Below are 19,563 nucleotides of genomic sequence, written 5' to 3' on the forward strand. Positions count from 1 at the left end.
AATGGGAGTGAAATAATTGGTGTATTTTATTAGGGATGCCTGTTTTGTGGCTGTATAGAGGGTGTTGGTGAAAATGTTGAAGAGGAGGAGACCGAGGATAGAGCCTTGTGGTATACCAGTAGTGACTGGGAGGTAAGGAGAGACTGTGGAGTGCTATTTTACTGACCATACCTATTGAACAGGTAGCTTTTGAACCACAGAAGGGTGGGCTGAGAAAGACCTAGTGAGAACATTTGAAGTAGAAGTTTGCTGTGACAAACTGTGTCAAAGGGTTTAGACAGGTCTAGAAATAAGGAAGAGACTAGTTTGCTGTTATCTCTAGCTTTATTGACAGTATCTGTATAGGTTAAAAGGGCAGTGATAGTACTATTGGAAGGATGGAAATCATGCTGTGTAGGGGATAGGAGTTTTTTTCTGTAGGAGACAATCTAGCAATTGTTTTTGAATACATTTTTTAAGTATTTTGGTGAGGGGAAATAAGATTGTTATAGGTCTAAAGTTATTAGTGTCTAATGAATTTCCTCCTTTGTGCAGAGGGATAACATGTGATGTGACTTTTTCCTGAGAGGGAATATGGGATTCCTGGACTGACCTATTTATAAGGATTGAGACAGGATAGACAATGCTATTAGCTGCTATTTTAGGTTCTTGCTTGGAAGGTCATCAGCTGAAGAAGAGCAATGTTTAAGTTTGTTTAAGAGTAGTTTTATATAGGATGTGGGCTCAGGTTTGAAGTTGAAAGTGAATGTAGTAATATGTAGCTGCTGGACAGGGTTAGAATTAAATTTGAAAAATCCTTGGTTAGAGATACTATATTATCTATAAGAGAAAATTATATGTTTGCATCTTTTTTTTTTTTTTTTTAATTGGATTTGGGCCTGTTTGCCAAGACTAGCGATTCCCTTCTGATCCTAGAGCTGTCTCACTATGTGAAGCTGTTTGCTTTACTGCTATTTTTATGCTTCGCATCTCCACACTGTTTTTCTGTTTACAACCATGTATAAAATAAGAGTTAAACTGTATTGCAGTTTCAACTGGTGAGTTATCAGGAGAGGGATTTGGATTGAAGCTGTGGCCAGGATATAAAATTTCTTTAATGGATATCCAAAAGCTTTTAGGGTTGTGTTTAGTATTATTCTGAAAGTTATTCTAGTGCAGTTTTTTGCCTTCATTTATTTGCTTTATAGTACAATTGCGAAGCGTTCTGAAGTTTTCAAGTTATCGCGGTGTGTTGTATTCCTGCCATTCTTTACACGCTTTTTGTCGATCCTGCATTAGCATTCTACTCTTTTTGGATAGCCAGATCGCATTATTTGTTTTTAGTCTCTTCCTTCTAGGAGGTGCAAAGCTATTTAGGATATTTAGAAAAGTTGTACTGAATTAATTTACAGCATTGTCTAACGGGAGGATTTTTAAAAAGTTCCAGTTCATAATATTATAGAATCATAGGAGATTACTAGGTTATCTCCCCAGTGGTCATTTTAAGCCTAGCTGTTTCATCCCAATGTAATACCATAGAAATGTTAGCAAATACCCAAGATTGCATTTAGTAATGACTGCTCATATCTGGGAGGGCTGTGGGCTCTATCCCCGGTAAGAATTTAAAGTGCCCCATCCACTCATCCAGGTTCCTTTTGAACTGTGTCATAGAGGTGTTCTTTTTCACATGAATTGGCAGCCTGTTCCAAAGATGCAGCAGTCACTGGGAGATAAATCTGCCCCCCCACCTCCCCAGCATGTCCTGTTTATATCACAGGCCATATTTAGGTCCTTTTGATTTACAGATATGCAGCGAGTTCATTAGGTTTGGGTCTTGGATTGCTCTGTAGACCAGGCATAAGTCTTCTCTAAGAAGTCTTTAGTCAGTCTGTGTATGGGACATGATACAACCCCTTGATCTTCTTTGCTAGAAACCTCTGAGGTCTCTCTAATTGCTGCAGGTACTTAGTATGGTACATGCCAAATGGCGCATTATACTCAATTATGGGTTGGATAAGTGCAGAGGATAGGGATTATAACTTCTTTTCCTCAAGGTGATGCCTTTACTAATCAGGTATGCTATGTAGAAAGCTTTCTTTACTACAGTGGACACATGGTGGTTGATGTTAAGGTCACAGTCAACTTGTGACCCCAGGTCCCTTACCACTTGATGGATACTTAGGGTATTTTTGATTTGTTAGTGTGAGGGGACATTGTGTGCTGAAGGGAATGATGATTCATTTATTTGCATTCAGTTTGAGACTGTGACTAATGCACCAGTCTTTGGTCTGCATGAGACCCTCTTGGAGTATACTGACATCATTTGGAGATTCAATGATTGCACTTAGTTTGCAGTCGTCTGCAAACTTGGTCAGTCACAACCCTTTAGTTTTGACCTGAACTTCTGAGAAGTATTTACCAAACAGTAGGGGGCCCAGCACTGACTCCTGTGGCACCCCACTGGTAACAGGTTTGCTGGTTGATGTGGAGACACCCACTTTGATAGTGTGTGTCTGGTTGGCAACCCACCTTACAATGAAGGAGTTTACATTCAGTTTTCTAAGTTTATTGGTAATGCCTGAATGTGGTATTGTGTCAAAAGATTTTGCCAGGTCAAGGTACACTGTGTGTACAGATCTGCCCTCATTAATGGCCTTGGTCACATTTTCAACAAAATCCACCAGATTTAACAGGCAGGATTCTGCCCTTCACAAAGCTGAACTGAGTAGGAACCAGGGTTTGGAGGTCACCTATGTCTTTATGAGGTCCATAATGATACCTTCCATGGACTTACAGATGAAGCTGAACAGGCTTGTGGGTCTGTAATTCCCTGAGTCTGTTGCTAGGCCACCTTTCTGGAGGTAAATAACTGTTGCTGTTCTCCATTTCACAGGAACAAAGACTGTGGTTAGGCTATAATTGAAAAGGGTACTTAGTGGTGATGCTAGTTCATGTTTTAGCCTGTTTAGAAGGCAGCCTGGGATGTCATCTGGACCCATAGAGACTGTGTTTTTCACCTTGGATAAGGCTTTGAGGACCTGCTCTTCATATATGTAGGGTGGGGGGTGTAATTTGGGGGAAGGTTTGATGTAAGTTAGGAAAGGATAAGGGAGTGAAAGTTTTGCCAAACCTATCCGCTAGCAGGTTTGCTATCTCTGTGGGGTCAGTGTGCGTGATACCGTTAGTCACTAGTTCTACACATGCTTGGGACCTACCCTTTAGGTTACATACATAGCTGTTAAAGCCTTTATGGTTATTCATGGCTGTACTTGCTAAGTTTCTCTCAAAGGTGCCCTTGGAGGATTTGACAAGTTGTCTCATTTGCCTTTTAAGGTGAGGATGGTGCTTTTCCATTGTTGAGGCCTTGCCTTTGTTTACTTGGACAGCAACTTTTTGCATTTATTGTAATGTTTGTTGATGGTAGATGTCCAGCATGACAGCTTGTATTTACACGGGGCTCTGGCTTTGATTCTTCCTGGTATGGCTGAGTTTATACACTTATGCCAGTGATTGTACAGACTTTTAGTGTAAGCTTCAGAGTAGTTATCACTTCCAGCTTGGGGTGGAGCTTGGAATGCATTTATACCTTCACCTAGGAGGGTATAGTTTGCCTTGGTGAAGTTTTTCAGTCTGATTTCACCCCATCTTAGTTCTGGTGCTAGTGCCATCTCACAGGTGACTGATTTGTGGTCAGTTTTAACTAATGAGGGTCCGACAGTTGCAGCAGTACATCTGTTTGACATGTTCATGAGGACCAGATCCAGAATGTTTGTTCCCCTTGGTAGGATATTGGCAATTTGTTCCATGGCATTTGAATTAATAAAGTCAAGGAGCTTTTGTGCTAGCATAGGTTTCCCAGTTGATGATGGGATAATTGAAATCCCCTATGACCAGTGTATTCAGTAAAATTTGGATTGTCTCCAGTTTGGTTAAGTAGACTTTGTGGGCATCATGATCCCTGGAGGGGATTATATAACTTGCTTTGACTTGAAATGGGGGTCTTACCCACTGTAACCTGGACCTGGAGTAACTCCATGGAGTTGTCCAGTCTAACTAGATGGGAGGTGAATTTATCTCTAATATAGATTGAAACACCATCTTGTTTGGTTTTCACACATTCATTTTGCAGTCTAAAAGTGTGGAAGGCATTGTAGCTTGCAAGACTGGGGTACTCTCTAAGGCCTCGAACCAGGTTTCTGTTACTGCACAGGCATCTACACATCATGATAGAAGTGCTTCCAGGGAGTTAATAGATGATAGGTTAGTAATGAACATTTCTGGGTTAAACTTGGAAATATTGCATGTTGTTTTATAAATATGCTGTTTAACTGAATGTGTGAGATGTCTGGTCATACAGACTGGGAGATGATCACTGACAGAGTCTGACATTGTACTTGTGGTGGAGTATTTGCTAGGGTTGTATGCTAGGATCCAGTCTAACAATTTGATGTCTTGCTATTATGTGTGGGGATATTAATTAGTTGTATGAAGCCATATAAGTTCATGTTAGATGTCAAGGAATTAGATTTTATGTTCAACCAATTAACACTCACATCAGCTAGTAGTATTTTTTTCTCGTGGAAATGCTATGGATATACAATGTAGGATATCTTTCAGTATAGCTGCATTGTCGCCAGGAGGGATGTAAAGTACAGTAATACATATTTGTTTATAATTGTTTATTTTGAGGAAAGCAATAAGAAGCTCTGCTGAACTGAATTTTTTTATTGGCTTGCTGTAAGGGCAAATGTGTTAGGTGTTGGGAAATATTAAAATAATACCACCACCTTTCCTCTTTATACACTTATTATGGCTGATATAATAGCCAGGAGGTATAATTTTGGAATAGTTTATTCTGGATTTAAGCCAAGTTTCAGTTACAGTGAGAACATCAGGCTTATGTTGGTAATCCAGGCATGCAGTTCAGCAGTTTTATTTCCTAACCTTCTAACCCTGATTGCAACAAAAAATATATCACCAGGGTAGGAGACAGGTTGTTGTTGGGTTACAGAAGTGCGTGGGAGAGAATTATCTTTGTATTCACTGTGATAGCTGGAGCCAGGATTAGGGTGCATGTTGTTGTATATTTCCACCTATTAGGATTTTAGTATATTGGAGAATTATGCATACTTGCTTTTTGTTGAAGATTATTGCATTTAATTTTGTTTTGGTTTGAGCTGAAGTGCAGTTAATCAGTCTATATTTGGAATAAAGATGGTGAGAGATATGGAATAGGCTCGGTGCAATGTTTGGAGAGTATAAAGAGGAAGTATGGATAGGTGGTTATGATAGAGTCGCTGCAAGATATTACTGAGTCATAGTAGGAGGAAAGGTGGCACAGTAGGTGGAGATGAATAAAGAATAAGCTGAAGAGCAGCATAATTAAGTGTGGGAATTTAGATTTTATAGATGTCAGCTAGTGGTAAAGAAGAAGTTGCAGGGCAGTAGGAGATTTAAGAAGAGAGTTAGACTGTCCAGATATCTTCTCTGGAATGTAAGGAATAGAGAGGTATGAAAGGCTAGAGTATAATGACGTAGTCAAAATAAGAAGAAATGAGATAAAGATAAAATATGGAATAGACAGGTGTTATTAGGGAGTGTACTAATTATGAATGGATATAATGCAATGCAGTATGGGAAGGAGAAAGATAGTTTGAATGGGGCTACAAATTAAATGGAGATGGGTAAAGTTGCTGTTAAAGCTAAGGATAAGGTCAAGTAGACCTGGAGGGAAGTCAAAAGAGTAGCAGCAGACAGAAACTACAGAGCCAGAATGAGCTAGCAGATCCTGACAGATAAACTTGGAGAAGGTATCCACTGTAGTGATCCAGTTAGTTATTGCAGCAGTGCATCTCTTCAGACTTCAGCCAGCTATGTCTTTAAAGCTACTCATATGGCAAAGGGAATCAACAGACCCTCCTCCCAGGAGGAAAAGCTGGTCACTGACTACTTAATCTTCTTCCACTTATTCAGATCTCCAGAAAATAGCTTGCATTACAGAAAAGGCACAGAATAATAGATACAGATGTCAGGACAAGTCCTTCGTTATCAATAGATACAGATGTCAGGACAGCCCTATGTTATTAATAGATACAGATGCCAGGACAAGTTCTCTGTTATTAGTAGATACAGATGTCAGGACAAGTCCTTAATTATTAATAGAAACAGATGTCAGGACAAGTCCTCTGTTATTAATAGATACAGATGTCAGGACAAGTCCTCTGTTATTATATATCCTTTATTATTAATAGATACAGATTTTTCTCGTACTAAATTCATTACAACTGTTTATGTCAATCTACTGTTTGTCAAGTACACAGTCAATGAAATGCTGTTTTACAGCTTAAAACTATGATAAAATTTCTCATCTGTAATGTTTATTATTTGTCAGACACCTCTGAAAATCTCAAGTGGCTATGTTTTTAACCAGTTTTGAATATTTATCATTGTTAAGGATCATTCACGAAAAGCATGTTATAAAAACATACACAAAGAAATTACGATTGTCATTTTTAATCTTCCAGCCCCAGTATTCGAATAAACATCAGATAGGTTTGTCTATTGATTCCTATTTTATGTTAACACTGTGTCTATTAGTCCATTCTTCAGAAAAATAGATATAAAAAATGCAGTTTCTAAATAAATAGTTGAAACTGGCAGCACCCATTACTGATCCTGTTTTATTTAAATCCTCTCCTAAAAAAATCAACAAATAACATCTTGATTACCTGGATAAGACTGTACTTTTCTCTTAATCTTTCATTTCTTTATTCATGTCCCAAGTATGATTTGTGAATTAAGAAGCTTATTTCAAGCTTCCTTGACAGTGTATCAAGGACTTAATTTAATACATGAACCACAGAAGCAGTTAAAAATAGCTGTAAAGAGTTTAAGTAACCGCAGACAAAGTTAGAACAGACCAGTTCACAAAACACAAGAAAAATAAAATGTTCTTTTTTTATCACAATTATAGAAACATACAGAATATCTTGAACCATGCATAAGTCAAAAAATAATGCCATGAGCTCGTACTGTAAACAAAAACCTTGAACTAAATTAAGCATTTAATACATACAATAGAAGAATCAGGAAAGTCCTGGTTTAGCAATGTTTATTCTATACAAACACAATTAAATTTTTTATAGCTTGTACATAGCTATCATCAAATATAGAATGCTTCAGAGTGAACAAAAAAAAGATTGATCATTTAAGAGTGAATGAGGCCCCCACCAATAAAAAGATATTAATTTAGGCAATATGGGGTTCATGAACCATGTATAGTGGTTTATTTTACTAGAGGTTAATTTGCAGCTATACCGCATACTGGTTCTGTGTAGCAGTCAATGTGAATCGCTTCTCTTACATTGAGCAGTGATACCTTGTTTTATCGAAATGTCTTGGCAGTGGCGGAAGGGAATAAGCCCTTTTCCCTTCTCTGCACGATCTCAGTGTTAATATGTATAAAGCAGCAGGAATATTAGGGGTGTAGGCAAGCTTGTTCCAACGCTGAAACTTGGAATTATACGTAATGCAGTTACTATAGTCGTGGTCACTAAATGGTCATCTTAGAAAATAGTAAAAAGGTTATGATGAAAGAGTTTTGAATAGGTTTGCAATTGGTGGTATTACCTGAGATTTATATCACTGATGTTCAGGTGTTTCTAGTGTTTCCACTGCCATGTGATCTGAGTTGTTATGTGTATACTTATTGTGGTATGATGCATCTGATGTATTCAATGGTGGTATTTACATGTATGTATTTGTGTACACAAATATGCAATAAAGGTAAAACGTAGTAATGTGGAAATGTACTTGTAAAAAAAACAAAGTTCTATTTTTCTAATGAATGTAAAACGTAAAATTTGGCATCTATGCATATTCATCAATAGACATGCATGTTATCATAGTAAGGTCTCCAGGTTTACAATGAATGACATAACAATAGACATGCATGTTAACATAGTAAGGTCTCCAGGTTTACAATGAATGACATAACAATAGACATGCATGTTAACATAGTAAGGTCTCCAGGTTTACAATGAATGACATAACAATAGACATGCATGTTAACATAGTAAGGTCTCCAGGTTTACAATGAATGACATAACAATAGACATGCATGTTAACATAGTAAGGTCTCCAGGTTTACAATGAATGACATAACAATAGACATGCATGTTAACATAGTAAGGTCTCCAGGTTTACAATGAATGACATAACAATAGACATGCATGTTAACATAGTAAGGTCTCCAGGTTTACAATGAATGACATAACAATAGACATGCATGTTAACATAGTAAGGTCTCCAGGTTTACAATGAATGACATAACAACAGACATGCACGTTAACATAGTAAGGTCTCCAGGTTTACAATGAATGACATAACAATAGACATGCATGTTAACATAGTAAGGTCTCCAGGTTTACAATGAATGACATAAATGAATACAGATGATGAAACAATGAAGCTAGAACCACTGCATGCTGCTTACCTAGAAACAAAACCATCTAGCTTTCGATATAAAAGTGGAAAACATGCTACCTGTATAAATAAAATAAAATAAAACATGCCTTTTTGAAGAGAACAAGATGAAGACTTCATCTACCTTCACACCCTCCCTTACTTAAATATATTAATTCAGTTGTCACACAACCACAGAGAAAGGGCAAACCCCACCACATCAGGGTTTGTTCCCGCTCTCTGTCTGTCAAACTTTGCTGGAGAAAATACTCTATACAAACTGTACCTGCACTGCAGAGAAACACAAAGCACACTAAACTATCTACTCCCTCATTTCCATCCCCATCCTGTGACATTGCCCCATACCAAACTACAGACATCAAGCAAAGGACCTCCATAAATAACACTAAGAGGAAAGACACTCACTATATTCCTTCCTTTTCCTTTTAATTTTTCTTGTTGGGAATTGCCTCTGATAAAATGACTTACTCCTATGAAAACCCTCTTGTGATGCTAGCACACATATCCTTAGTAATACTTTGGGAGACATTGTAAAACCTGCATTCATATTTACATATTTTCTTTTAAATGGACTTCCTGGAAACATAGGTTACGGAAGGGTAATTTTAGAAGAAACCATGTCACATATTACTGCAGTCTCTATTCACAACTATCTCTGACTGGTAAATTTAAGAAAATAACAATCTTCCTTAACAGTGTACAGAACTGTTGAAGTACTCAGAATGAGGCACAAAGAACACAGTCTGTGGGATTCCAGTACATATTGGACTATGCAGAACAGTTATCCTGTGCCTGATTCATAAAAAAGGATTCCATCACTCCTCAGTTGAGCTCTGTTAATGAACTCTGGCCAAGCCCCACACATTGCCTGCAGAAGGGGAATCTTCTTTGCATGTTTATATTGCTGAAGGAAGACAATTACAAACTCCAGAGCAATGCAGTAGCCCACAATGGCTTAATTTCTAATTCAGTGAAGCCATAGCTTCACTTCTCAGAGGGAACTGGTATTTTAGGTAGTACCTGGAGAAAGGTGCATTGTCTGCAGTAGCAATTATCACATGCAGTACCAAATACAGCTGTTCTTATACTATCAGGGAGCCATGTGGGCTGAAGCCAAGGGTCTCATATATGAGTGGTAATGATGCATGTTGGAAGGTCTGCACTAGTACAATAATTCACAATATATGATATTCCCTGGTGAACGAATGCAACTGCATGACAGTCCCAGGCCAATGGGAAGTGGGAGTGCATGCATGGTGGCCACTCTCTCTCAAGCATACATTCTCTCATCTATCATACAGGTGATGCTGTTCTGCAGGATGATGTCTTGGCCATGCAGTTTTGCCTGTATGGGAGCTCTGGCACTGTAGACAGCATCATTGCCCATGAAGGATGTTCATAGCAAAATCCACCTTGGCCTTGGAAATGACATCCGACTTGTAATCTTTGGTGAAAGTGTGAATAGAAGATCAAGTAGCAGCTTCCAAGATAGATCTAGTGTTCAAACCCATTTAGAAAGCACCAGAAGAGGCTACTGCCTTAGTAGAATGAGAGCAAAAAGAATAGGAAAGCTGTTTGCCATGAAAACAATAGCAAAAAGAAATGGCCTTAGAAATCCAGAAGGAGGTGGCCTGCTTAGATATGATCAAACCCAATTTCTGGCATGAAAGTGTAGTTTCTGTATTGCCCAGACCTTACTAAGATTGAGGGAAGCTTCTCTGTTCATCAGTGAGAGTGGTGAGCTTTGAGCAGCCTGTCACTGGAGGAGTGGATTCAGCTCAGAATCTGTAGTTTTATTGGCCATTTTGGAATATTTCCATCCCTTTCATTTTTCTGTTTAAAAACCCATGTCAGCTCCGCTTAACTACAGTTAAACTATTCCCGGTGCCAGAAAGACTGCTCTTCAGATTTTTCCCTTAGAACTAGCCAGTTTTCTAGTTTTAGCACTCAAAACTGTTTCTTTGTGCTCACCACTTGTCCAAAATGCATTGCAAACACTAAATAATCTACAAATTACTGCAGCATTCAACTTTCCTCACTTATCAAGAAAACAGTTTTTAGTACTTAAATTAATAAGCACTAACCAGGCATGTCTAAGGATCAGCTCCTGGCATTTTCTCCTGTCTACCTGATGAATCTGGGTATCTTGTGGCAATGTAGCAATTGCCTCATGTACACTGACAACCCTCTCCTGCTAACACCCAACACTACAACCTGTGAGAGATGCACTTGTATAGCCAAACTGGAAGCCAAGCTCTCTTCAGCCAAGACTGGACTAGACAGTCAAGAGGAGAAGGTAAACACCACACCGCACTCAACAGATAGTCCATCAAAACCTGCACCACCCAAACCCACACATAGTAACACAAAACACACACACATTCATGGAGGTTCTCAATAGAAATCTGCCCAAACAACAGAGACCTCCAAAGCTGAAATGCAAGCAACCACCACACCCCAACACTACCCAAATGACACAAAGCTCACAAAATCAGTGTGCCACTCAACCTCAGCCCATAAGGCAAAACAACGTACCCAACACAGTAGTCATAGGTAACTCTATAGTCAGGCACACTGACATACCTCTCACCAGGCTAAACAAGGAGAAAGTTACTGATAGCTGCCTGTCGGATGCCAGGATCTGCCATACAATGCATGCACTCAGGTCACTCCACAACAAGTGCAAATATGACTCTGTCATTGTCCATGTTGGAGTGAATGACCTGAGACATACCTCCCTGGACTACATGAAAAGAGACATGGAGGAGCTCTCTGACCATGTCTCCCAGGCAGGTATGACACTAGCCCTGAGTAGCATCCTGCCATAGCACAGAATGATACCACAGTACAATGACAAAATGATTGACTTCAACAATTGGCTAAGCTTCTGGTGTTATTCTAAGGGGATCCAGTATCTGTCTGTCTGGGACGACATGATCGACAGGCCACGATGCTTTGCCAGATATGGCCTGCACCTGTGTCCTCTGGGATTCAAGATACTGGCTAAGGCTCTTGTCGCCCTTATGGTGCCTTTTTTAGGCAAGGTTCAAACATCAAATGCGCCACCATAGTAGATAAAAACAAGCAAAAACTAAGAGTAATGCTACTCACTGCTAAAAGTCTGAATCTCAAAATGCACTCCTTAAGATGGAGAACATTGGCATCTGTGCAGTGACAGAGACCCGGTTTAAGGCTCCAGAGAACACCCCTGCATTACTAAGCTACAATTCTTACCACACCTTTCGGCCACCTAACCTGGACTGATACACTAAAGGAGGAGGCGTGTCCATATTCATAAAAGATATCCACACCTCCAGACTAGTTGCTCAACATAATGCATCCGAAATTATCCAAGTACAATTAACACTGGGCAAGACTGCAATTCAGGTTGTAGCTTGTTACAGATCCCCTGCCATGCCCCAGGATGCCCACTCCATATTTCTTGATATACTGGGTAATATTAAGGTACAGCCCAATACACTAATATTGGGAGAGTTCGACTACCCCATCATTAACTGGGAAAACTACTCATGTACTAACTCATTTGCTCAACGTTTTCTGGAATTCATCAATTCCAATGCCCTGGATCAACTTGTCACTACCCCCACCAGGACCTGGTCATTACCAATATGGGTAACAGATGTTCCATGCCAGGGGTCAATTCCTTGCTGGTCAGATCCGACCACAAGCTAATCACCCTAGACATCCATAGCCTGCCCCCACCCCCCATTAAGGAAACCACTGAAGAAAACTTCTCCAAAGCCAACTTCATGCTTCTTAAGACAGAAGTGGCTAACTTCACGACACCTATACAGACAGAAAATAGAGGCAAAACTGCTGAATCATATACAAATGCACTGTATAAGCACATACACAAGTGCATGGACCATGCCATCCTCAACAGAATCAATATGCTATCCTCCAAAAAAAGGAAGCTAATCTGGTGGTCACCTGCCATAAACAAACTCTACAACAGAAGGAAGATACTGTTGCAAAAAAGAGTAAAATCCCATGATTGCAGGAACACCCTGGTCAGCCTCAGTAAGAAGCTGAGATCCCTCATAAAATCCTCCAAAGCTAGTTACAAAAATAAAATCACCATGGATTCTAAAGACAACCACAAAGCATTGTACAGCTATGTCAAGAATCTCAGTGGCAGCATTTCAGTGCAGACAGTTTCAGTGCAGACTCACCCCCAAAGGGCTCATCTCCATACTGGAAGATTGCAAAGCCCCTGTAATCACGGATGCACAAGTAAAGACCACACTCTCCAAAGTCAAGAACACAGCATCCATGGGACCAGACAACATTCCAGGCTGTGTTCTGCATGAATACAGGAATGAACTGGCACCCCACCTAAGTATCATGTTCAACCATAGCCTCACTTCAGGATTTGTGCCTATGAAATGGTGCACAGTGATGGTTATTCCACTCCACAAAGAAGGTACCACCACTGACCCCGGGAACTACCTCTCCATTAGCCTGATGAGCCTGGTTTGCAAGGCCATGGAACGCATCATCCTGGAGCTTATAAACAAAGACATAGGTAACCTCCAAACTCTGGACCCCACTCAGTTTGGGTTTGTAAAAGATAGATCATGCCTCATAAACCTGATTGACTTCTTTGAAGCAGTCACCAGAGCTGTAGACGACACAGCATATCTTGACCTCACCAAGGCTTTCAACACCATCCCCCACTCTGGTATTTTAGAAAACTCACTGGACTGGGCATACATCTCTATGTCACAAGATGGGTGGCCAAATGGCTCACTGACAGAATCCACGCAGTGAAAGTAGCAGACTCCAAATCTGACTCCAGACCAGTGACAAGCGGAGTACCACTGGGTTCGGTCCCGGGTCCTCTCCTCTTTGGTATCTACTTCTCAGATGTCCAGGCTAATACAGCTGGTTTCTGGCTAACAAAGTTCACAGATGACTGCAAACTTGGATCCATAATAGATTTGCCTGAGGGTGTGGACATTCTACAAAGAGGCCTCACTGAGACTGATGCTTGGTGTCAAAGTCATGGCCTAAAGCTCAATGCCAAGAAGTGCATTGTCATCCCCTTTGGGAAAAACATCATACCCATGAACTACCACACAGACGGTAGCCTAATAAACACCAAAAGATTTATAAGAGACCTTGGGACACAGGTGGACAGTAGTCTCTCCTTTGATAATCATGTCACCACAGTAGTCAGGAAATCCTTCTACATGGCACACCTCATCACAAAGGGGTTCTCCTCCAGAAAAAGAGAGGTCATCGTTCCTCTCTAATCATCCCTCATCAGACCCATTATAGAGTACAATGCCCCGTTTGGCATGTACCTTGCAAGACATCTACAACAACTAGAAAGGCCACAGAAATACCTCACTAAGAGGATTACCGGACTCAAACAGATGCCATAAGCAGACCACCTCAAAAAACTCCAGCTCTATTCCATCACATATCGCCTACTCAGACGGGACCTCTGCCTAACATACAAAGCCATGTCTAACCCAGATCAGCTGGACCTGCTACACTTAAATAAATCACAATCTCTCCAGGACACACGTTCCAGGGACCTAATCCTTGTCACCACAATAAACAAAACATGCTGGAGGGATAGATTCCTGTCCCAGAGACTTCCCATGCTCTGAAACAGACTACCCATTCATGTCAAGCAAAGCTCCTCATTAGCCCTCTTTAAGAGAAATCTTGACAATTGGATGGGAAACAGGAAATTCACCCCGGGGATGACTTCTGTGGCTCTGCTCGACAGGGGCACAGGAAAATAATTTTCTTGGGTGGTGAAAACCAGGGAACCTCTTTTAGCTAGGCTTATATAGGCCCTAGGGCTGATAGCCTAGTACTTACCTATGAAAAACAGCTCAGATTTCCTACTGTGTTTTGTCTTGTCCAAGTAATGTCTAAGCTGCCTGTGTGAATCCAACTTGTGAAGAACCCTCAAAGTAGGATTCTGTGGAAATGGGAACAAAGAAGGAAGACAAAGAGATTGATTCAATGACAAATCATTAACCATCTGAGGCATAAAAGAAGGATTTGTATGAAGAGATACCCTGTTCCTGTGGGAAACAAAAGGTGGAACAGCCATGAGGGCCTGAAGTTCAGAGACCATCTTGGCAGAAGTAAGAGTAGCCAACAATACAGTCTTCCAAGTACAATATTGTTGGCAAGAAACACACACTCAAAAAGGGACTGTGTCAATTTCTCTGGAACAAAATAAAGGTTTCCAAGAAGGAGGTATAGGCTTTCTTGGAGGCTGTGTATGACGGATGCCTTTCATAAATTGTTTAACTTCAAAACTCAAAGTCATGGTGGATTCAGAGGCAGACAAGCAGAAATGGCAGACAAATGAACTTTAACAGATGACTATGCCAAGTCAGAATTCAGCAACTGTCACAAATAAGAAAGGACCATAGGAACTCCCACAGAAAAAGGGTCCAAGTCATGTTTGAGACACCAAATAGAAAATATCTTTCATTTAGTCACATATAATTTTCTAGTAGTGGGCTTTCTGGCCTTCTGCAAAACCCAGAGCACATCTGCAGAAAATTAGTGCGTAAAAGGAATCAAAACCATATCACGCAAAGTACCAATTAAAGGGTGGGCAAGTAAGGGTGAATGAGAGATCTCGTCTTGTGTGAGCAGATCTATCCTGTGAGGTAACCTGTGATGATTGTGCCCCTGGCCAGATGAAATAAAAGGGGAGCCAGTGATGTCTGAGCCAAAAGGGAGTCACCATTAACAATTTGGGCCTGTCCCACATGATCTTTCCACCCCACATGTCCTTACCTCGACTGGCTCAATCTGTGCTGAAAAGAAATATCCTGAAAACTAAAAGAAAAGCATTCCTGCACTGCCCCTCACTAAGGAAAAGGACTGCAAGGTCTGTATCTTAAGTGTAACTGTTGTACTACTAGATTGTTTGGCTGATCTGGGTCTACAGCTAGCCTAGGGTCCATAGTAAAAGAAACTTAACAGTGTTAGACTCCCTAGTCAGGCTGCTGTTATAAGTAATAAAAAAACCTTCTACAGCTCAAACCGCCTATAACACATTCCCCCTGCTTACTTCATCTCACAGTTGCTAAAGTAACAAAATATCTGTATAAAAGTCAGGTTAAAAGCTTGCTTTTTCCTAACAGTCAGTGAAATTGCCTGGCTAAGCTACAAACTTTGTTTAATACAGTATTGAGGACAACACAGCTCACTTTTCAAAGACTTGAGTAAAACTGAGTAAATTGGAGCTCACTTTAAAAAGAACTGCGTAAAACACTGTAAAGTTGTATTCTTTAAGCCTGCATACTCACAGACCCAGGAAATCCTTGTAACTTGGTATAGTCCTACAGACCCTGGATATCCTTGTAGCTTGGTATGCCCCTACAGACCCTAGAAATCCTTGTAGTTTGGTATAGCCAATCAAAAGCTTGGTTTACCACCCCATGATGTGAGTTTACTTATACGACTGCTTCAGCCGCCATTTTCAAACCTCTAGTGCCTAAGGACCCGGCCGGCTGTTTTTCTACACAAACGGTATGCTAGAACTGTCTTTTTTTTTTGTGCTTTTCACTGATTATGTGGTAAAGAAACAACTAAAACAGCAAAGCAGCATGCATAGCAATGATTTTCTAATTCACCAAACCAGTACAATGCTTAGAAAATGAGTGGAATTACCTGTAAAGTTTGCTAGCCATGAATGATATTCTAAGCATATTTATTAACTGCATGTGGCAATTTTAACATTATAAGCTTGGCAACATAGTTTGCTGTGATATACTATTATGCTGGTTTAAGACTCATGAACAGAAGTGTTATTTCCTAGCATTTAGCAAGTGGATTTAGCTGTACTGCCTTAATGCTGTAACTACTGATAGCATAAAACCACATAGGAAAAGCTGTGTAAAATTCACTGAAGATGCCTGTGCTGTAAACTTGTACACTACTGCTCTGACCAAAAGTTGCAATTGAGTATAGAGAAATGCAGAGGCTGTGGAACTACCAATATTAATGAATGCCCTGCCTGAATGTATAATACTGTTTGCATGCTGCTATGTTCCATTTAGAATCCATGCACTGACTCTATGTACTTTGCCAGGTCTTTCCACCCCACCTGTCCTTACCTCGAGCAGTTTAATCTCTGCTGAAAAGAAATATTGTGAAAACTAAAAGAAAAACATTCCTGCACTGCCCCTCGCTGAGGAAAAAGACTGAAAGGTCTATATCTTAAGTGTAACTGCTGTGCTTCTAGATTGTTTGGCTGATCTGGGTCTACAGCTAGCCTAGGGTCCATAGTAAAAGATAGCTTAACAGTCTTAGACTCCCTAGTCAGGCTGCTGTAATAAGTAATAAAAAAGCATTCTACAGCTCAAACAGCCTGTATAACACATCCCCCCTGCTTACTTCATCTTACAGTTGCTAAAGAAGTAACAAAATATCTGTATAAAAGTCAGGTTAAAAGCTTGCTTTCTCCCAACAGTCAGTGAAATTGTCTGGCTAAGCTACAAACTTTGTTTAATACAGTATTGAGTACAACACAGCTCACTTTTCAAAGACTTGAGTAAAATTGATTAAACTGGAGCTAACCTTAAAAAGAACTGAGTAAAACACTGTAAAGTTGTATTCTTTAAGCCTGCATACTCACAGACCCTGGAAATCCTTGTAACTTGGTATAGGCCCGCTCGGGCTCGCTGCATGCCCCACCCTGCCCCCAAATATCACCCACCCCCACTACTGCTAGATTTAAGCCCAAAAAACACCTCCCCCTCTCCTACAACCTATCATTGATAACCCGCACCTCCATACACCACCCCTTCCTACCAACAACCCCCTTAATTCTCCACCCACATTCCTTACTAAGTACGACTGCTATCAAGATGAGACCAATTATGTTCCTCTCAGTTATATTGCCTGGGCTATATCTCCTCACCATCTATGAAAACCAGCCCTATCGTGGCTTTCACCACCTCATATCTCATACCATCTCTGCTCTCACCTTGAGTGAATCAGACCAACCCCTAGCTCACTACAAACCTATCCCCTCCACTTTTAACAACCACCAACTAACTAGACCACAGACCATCTCTTGCAAAACTAGATATTATCATAAAAGTAAAGTGCTGAAACTAATAATCACAGTACAACTTACTCTGATGAGGGATGGAGACATCCACCCTAACCCTGGACCCACCCTACCCACAAGCTCCCAGCCCACTACCACCTTCAACATACGGCCAAATGCAAGGTCCCCTAACTCTTTCCTGACCTGTCACCTAAACATCAGAAGTATTAACAACAAGGTCCATAATCTTCATTCTCTTCTAGCCACCTACTCGCCTGATGGGCTATGTCTTACAGAAACCTGGCTAAAACCAGGAACTAAAAATGATGAGGTTATCCCACCAGGGTACAACATACTTAGACTAAACCAAAACACGAGGAAAGGTGGAGGAGTATCAGTTCTGTTTAAAAACACAACAGATGTCACTCTAGCCCCACAGCAACCCCCCTTGTTCAATAATGCAGAAGCCCTAGTTAGCAAACTACAGCTTAACAAAAGTAAATCTATATTCATTGCCTGCATTTCTATCCCTACAGGCAGCAATGCAAATACCCTAGAAGACTTCCTCCAATATCTGTCCAACACATATCCCCATGAAACTATGGTGTTAGGAGACGTTAATACTGACTGGAACAATTGTTCCTCTGAATCTCCCACCACCCATATAAACCTTCACGGCTATACCCAACTTGTATCCTCACCCATCAGAAATAAATAAGTCCAACTACAAAGGCAGTATCCTGGACTGGATTCTTATCAACAATCACCAAGACCTGTATAACACGGGTACCCTCCCAGATGATATAAGTGACCACCACCAAGATCTATATAAATCTATCAGAAACATCAAGAACTTTAACCCCACTGACTTTCAGAACAAACTCAGAGCATGCAATTGGACCATACTTAAATAACTTCCACTAGATGATGCTGTAGTCTGTTTTAATTCTAAATTCCTCTCCATTCTAGATTCCCACGCTCCTATCCACACCCTTAGAGCCAAAACCAGGACCGCCCTCTGGCTCTGTAAAGTAACAAAAACCAAAATCATAGCAAGAAATGAAGTATGGAACACCTGGCGCACCTCTAATGACCCACTTGACCATATTAAATTCGGACAACTAAGGAATGATACCAACAAAGCCACATTGTTAGACAAAAAAAAACTTATACCAACACCTTCAGCAAAAACACCAGAACAAACCTCAAAAATTTTGGGCAGGCATAAACAAACTGCTCCATCCCCACCCCCTCAACTTGCGACCTTAAAACTCCAGAGGAAACTGCTAACATCATTAATAACTTTTTTACCAAAACCATCCAATCACTAGCTAGCCAACTAACCCCACCAGCTCCTTTCAAAACTCCTCCACAACCACTGCCTCACTCCCTTTTACCTTCCAACCTGTATCTACATCAACCATATGATCTCTAATTAACAAACTAAAGCCCACTACCCTGGCAGCTGATCTCCTCCCATCAGAGTATTTACAAAAAGGGGCAGATGCCATCGCATACCCTGTCTCGATCATAATAAACTGCACCTTGATTGAAGCCACTATCCCCTCTCTCTGGAAGGTTTCCCATGTCATTCCCCTTCATAAAGGAGGGAATTCTTTAGACGTCTCAAACTTCCAACCAATAGCCATACTATCACCAGTGGTCAATATTTTGGAAAAGTGTGTTCACAACCAATTAATGCACTATCTCACCCAAAATAAACTACTGGACAACTCTTAGCATGGTTTTGGCCACACCACAGCACCACATCAGCTCTCCTATCCTTCTCTAACTCTATCAACACCAATCAAAACAATAACAAACTTACCTCGGCACTCTTCGTAGATCTCTCTAAGGCCTTTGATATGATCAGCCACCAACTGCTTCTCCGCACCCTGAAGGAACTGTCACCGAATAATAGCTTCATTAAATGGTTCCAATCTTACCTGTCTGATAGACAACAAGAAGTTTTATTGCAGAATACCCTATCCACACATCTAACCATTACTAGGAGTCCCCCAAGGCTCCATACTAGGACCATT

The 19,563-nt window shown here is 40.5% G+C and overlaps 1 protein-coding gene across 1 annotated transcript in view; it reads right to left on the minus strand.

Annotated features, from left to right (window-relative positions):
• The window catches only part of NECAB2 (N-terminal EF-hand calcium binding protein 2), a 2,586,853-nt gene that overhangs the window by 1,657,814 nt on the left and 909,476 nt on the right, over window positions 1–19,563 (minus strand). The window lies entirely within an intron of this gene.

This window comes from Protopterus annectens, chromosome 8.part1 (genome assembly GCF_019279795.1).
Source record: "Protopterus annectens isolate FY-2018-M chromosome 8.part1, PAN1.0, whole genome shotgun sequence".
NCBI classification, from domain to species: domain Eukaryota; kingdom Metazoa; phylum Chordata; order Ceratodontiformes; family Protopteridae; genus Protopterus; species Protopterus annectens.